Here is a 5,622-nt window from a genome sequence, read left to right on the forward strand (position 1 = left end):
TTGGTTCTCCGTTTTTCCCTTCTCCTTTGAGCTTCCCTGTTTCCTTTCTTTCCCTTTCTGAACGTAGGTTTAGGAATTTTGGGTATAAATTTAGGAATGCAGTGAAATTAGGATTTTATTTGGTACTTCTAGAATTAAGGTAAAATATATACGTGTAATATAATAATTTTACAAAATATTTATGATAGAATAATAATTTAGAATTAAAAATTAATTTCAGAACACATATAATTTTATTTATCAATTTATCAATGGGCTCAAACAATTATTTTTCTAATTTAAATTATAAAATGAACGTATTAATCACATTTTATAAAATATAATTTTAAACTCAAAATATTAATTATTTAAATTAATACATCACAATATAAATAATTTATTATTTATTTTCTAACAATCAGAGGCTTTACTGGCTTAATGATGAGTGTTGGGTTTTGGTGGATTTAGGACTAGTAGAGAAAGAAAAAAAAATCAAAGCTCTATATTTTATTCTAAAATAATTTTTTTTAGTTACAAAACTTCTTGTATTTTGTGACAAACAAATAACTTGTTACAAACAATACTGAATTTTGTGACAAATTAATTTTTTGTTACAAAATAATTGGAGTTTTTGAAACAAATGGATATTTTGTTACAAAATATTTTAAATTTTTGCAACAAGTTCATCTTTTGTTACAAAATATTTTAAAATTTTGCAACAAAACACTTGTTCGTTACAAAAGCCAATATAATTTGTAACAAAAAAAAACGAGTCGTTACAAAATATCAAAACGTTTTGTAACAAATTGTATTGTTGTTACAAAATATTATTATTATGTAACAATTACTAATTTTTGTTACAAAAAAATAATTTTTTGTAACAATTTTAAATTTGTTACAAAATTTTTGTTACAAATGTTCCATTTTCTTGTAGTGGTTGCCTTGTATGCGGATTCTTAGGTAACTTTTCCCACTCTTTTGTCCACAGACGTTACCCATAAACTCCTCCTTTGGAGAAAACCTTCAACTTCTCTAATTATGTAACCGTTCGATTCTCTACTCGAGCAACTATCTGATTTCTCATTCACTTGCTCGACTATGCTTTCTCGATTTAATAAGGTATCTAAGTCGAGTCCGTGTCGGGTAATTCCCGATTAATGCCTACACGTGCGCCTTTTTGACCTCTGCTTCCATCCTAACATCTTTTCGAAATTTCGAATTAGCTTGCCCTAGTCGAGAAATATTTCTCGACTAACAAATTGCCCTCTAGGATTAATGTGTTTACTTTCGAAGTCATTCCTTGGAAGATGAAATACTTAATCCTAATCCAGTTTTCGATCACTTTAACTGACCATAATTATTATTTACCTTCTCCATTAATTCTGACCCGTTTGACACGTTTCCCGTGACTTGCGCTCTTTCTCTCCACCACTTCACCTTCTTTGCAAGGCTACCTTTTTTTTCTCTTTGAATTCCCTCTATAATAACGGCTACAGTAAAACTCCCTTTAAATTTGACACTTCCGTCTTTGTTCAACTTTCTCGAGCCCTTGTTTCCTACATTTCTCGTGCATTCATCCTTCTTGTGTAACTTTTACTCCTCAAACTTCATTCTTCTTTGCTCTGCAATGGCTGCTTCCTCATCTCACGCCGCTGCTTAAGACAAAGGCAAAGGTCCTATAGTACAACCACCAGCTCCTCTACCTCTCCACATTTTAAATCAAGTCAATGACGAAGTTATCGATAACCCACAACTTCAACTCAATGACCCTAGAATCCTTATTCCTTTTACTTTGGGTGAATACATCCATTGTTTTATTGGTCCCATTGAGAATCTGGGAAGGGCAAACAAAAAAATCCCTTTCTTCCCCAATGCTCAAGGGGAAGATTTGTTGATCAATCAAGACCTTGATATCTCCTTCTTCACTAACAAAAAGTCCTTTCGGAACAACCCTAAAATCACTCCTCGAGGAACTAACTTCACAGCCTGGTAAGAACGTCTTGCCCATCGAAGAGTGCTGCTTGGGGGGCTCTGGGGATTCAGGATCTTTTGAGACTTTTCCACTTTTCTCCTTCAACGCTCCCTTTGCATGATCGGAGCCGTAACCTTTTTCTGGAACAGGACTACCAATAATTTCCACCTTCCTTGTGGAATGATTGGTATGTCACTACTAGATGTGGCTGCTATTACAGGACTCCTAATTAGTCCTCCAGACTTCACCTCTGACATGCATCCCAGACAACAATACAACATTGCCCCCACAATTTCTCATAGTGACTTCATTGCTCATCACATGGGTGTAGAGGGCACTGCTATTACAGATGATGAGCATGTAGCCTTTCTGTTCTATTGGCTAAATACAGTCGTCTTATGCTCTCGAATGTCCAAATGTCAAAGCTTTTCCTTCCCCTTTTTGCTCTGCTTCATGAAGGAAACAATCTGAATTTGGCCAAGCTTCTTCTAAGGCACATCTTCGAAGAACTTGGCCAATTTGTTAACTGTCTTCGAAACAACTATTTGATCAGTACAGGTGGCCCTCTTTGGCTTCTTCAATTATGGTTTAATGCCATTTTCGAAAAACACATGATTACACCTGGAGGTGGTGCTATGGACAAACAGCACATTGAAGGTTTTCGATTGGTCAATTTTATGCCAAATTTTCTAGAAGCAGAATCGGACGAAGACCGATTTTGGGCTGTCTTTTCTCTTCTCCATTCTTGCAAAGACTTTCACAATGAGGATCTCAATTTCACTCCCTTTTTGTGTTGAAATTGCGATCCTGCTTGGCTTGAACGCCTCCTCTTCCCCAATGATGCTGAAGAAAATGAGCTTGCTAACAGGAATTGGGCAAATTTACTGGCCGTACAAGCGATTCCTACACGGTTACCTCAACACAAAAAAAGAACGTTTCAAAGTAACTCTGTATGCCCCTCATTACACAGCCAGGCAGCTTGGATTCTCACAAGCTATCCCAACTCCACTTCCCCGAAACAATAGACCATTTTTCCATATCACTTTGACTTCTCAGAAAGAACTTGATCTCTGCCTCTTAAAAAATTAAAAACAAAAAGAGGGCTATAATTTCTTGGTTTACGATCGGAGCTCATACATCACAAAATCTTGCTTCGATTTGTGGACTACTTACTACTCTAGGTACAGTCGTATCCTAGAGGAGATCAAGTGTTCTGCTGTTCAAATGATCCTACTGCTGAGGGTTCTCCAAGGAGGACTCACAGAAGAAAAGCTAAAACCACAGCTTCTTCACGCCAACCAATAAGGAAATGTCGACGGACACCTTCAAAGACTTCCAGGAAGGTAACTATATTTATATGATTATTCCTTAACTGAAATTCTTTGATAATCACATTCATTTGCAATTCTTTTAATGTCAACCTTTCTTTAGTTACAGTTACAACCGTTGAGTGAGAGTTCTGACAACAGTGAGCCATCTATTTGGAATATCCTTGCTACATCCTCATAGTCAGAGGATACGATTGACTCAGATTCAGGCTCTCAACTAATTCGAAGGACAAGACCCATTCTGGTAACATTATATCATTTATACATGTATTTCGATTGAGTTAAGATAAATCTCGATTTATAGTGATGTACCTTGCATTTCAGCCCGTGACTGCTACACAATCAATCACCTCATCTTTGGCACCAGATCAGCCACAACAACAACAACAACAAGACCTAGGACAAGCCATATCTCATTCATCAATCCAAGCCACAGAATCTGTTCAGCCTCTCCAAGTCACTTTTCCAATTCCGACTGGGACACAGGTACTCTACTTAACAAAGTAGCACACTCAACATTCTCCAACACAAACTTTGAACCTTGGACTTGTCTCTCCGACTAACCAGGTTGCACTTTCTGCTGAATATCAAGTGGCCCCTGATTCTGACTCCCCCTCTCGAGTTGCTAAGACTACTGCTTCAGATTCTCCATCTAGAGTTATGAAAGCCTTTCCTTCTCCTCAAAGAACCTCCAGTGCTCCCCAACAAGCTGAACTTCAACATCTCCTTGGTCAAGGATTCGGAAATTTGGGTGTCTTTACCAGATCTACAAATGTCTCCTTGGTTAACCTGATCACCATTCTAAATCAAGCTATTCAGGAAGACCAAGTGCTTATTTCTACCCATGTACTCCTTGGTCCTTCTACATCCGGTCCTTCATCGGAGCTGACTGTTAATGCTTGAGAACAACTTCTATCATTTCTCAAACTTTTGGACCATCCACCCATCGAATGAACCAATGATGTAGCCCTGAACAAGCTTTTGTCCGATCTACTGAGTTCATCTTTCGAACTCCAGGCTTCATCCCCACACTCTGCCATAATTCATCAATTCAAACAAATTGCGAACAGAAGTGTAGTTACCCAGGAAAAATTCAAGAAATCACAATGAAGAAGTTAAACTCAGAACTGAGGCAGAAAGCAATACTACGGCCCTTCAACCAATCAAAGCTTCCCGTGAAGAATTTGATTTAAGAATCTCTCAAACTATTTCCATTCAAGCTCACTATGATAAGGAAGAGATAAAACTCGAAGCAAAATTGGCTCAGATTATGAAAAACTTGCCAAAATTCGGAAGAGAAGAGCTGATATAGCTACACCTCTAGCCACTGCCCATCAAGAGCAATAATAACTTATTCAAGAAACCATTTCTATTGAGACCAAACAAGAAAAATGTGAGAAATAACTTGACAAGTTCCAATATGAAAAATTCAAGCATGCTGAGGCACTTTCCGTTCTGGACAATGAAAGGGTAAAACTTCGCTCAAACTTAGCAAAGCTTATGGCACCTTATATTTCTACACCTTAGACTTCAGTTTTTGTAATGGTTTTCTTTGCTTTCAGACTTATGCATTTTGATTTTAATTCAGCAAACAATGATATTGCTTCAAGTACTTTCCATTAATCGAGTTGATTATATTTCCTGATTCGATATCCTTGATTCGATATGCATTTCCAGAATATAATCCTACCATTTGGAAAGGGCCTTCCCAAGTATGGGACCATTTACAAAGAAATCTCAATTTCTTTTCCATTGGCAAAATAACTTTTAAAACCAACTCGTCTATATTGAAACACTTTTCCTTTATTCGATGATTGTAATTTCGGGCAACACTTTCTTTTTGTCGAATCATATTTTCAAGTGCCAATATTCGCTCTGAATCCAATTCATTCAACTCATCAAACATTGCATTCCAGTAATCATCGACTGGCAAATCGTTTTGCTTTGACACTTTCAAAGTATTCAGATTGATTTCCAATGGAAGGACAACATCATGGCCATTTACTAATTTATAAGACGACGTACCAGTCCACCCTCTTGGTGAATTTCGATAAGCCCATAGTACTTGACTTAACGTTTCATGCTAAGTTCGAGGTCTATTTCCAATTTGGTTTTTAATCAAACTTATCAGAATTTTATTTGCTGCCACAACTTGTTCATTAGCCTGTGCATAATAGGGGGTTGAAGTAACCATATTAATATTCCTCGAAGCTGCAAAATTTTTAATTCATTGACCAGTAAACATAGTCCCTTGATCAGTGCTCAATGTTTGAGGAATTCCAAATCGATGGATTATATGTTCCTCAATAAAATCTATTTTTTCATTTTGACCAACTTCTATTA

Source organism: Arachis ipaensis, chromosome B08 (genome assembly GCF_000816755.2).
Source record: "Arachis ipaensis cultivar K30076 chromosome B08, Araip1.1, whole genome shotgun sequence".
Taxonomy (NCBI): Eukaryota; Viridiplantae; Streptophyta; class Magnoliopsida; order Fabales; family Fabaceae; genus Arachis; species Arachis ipaensis.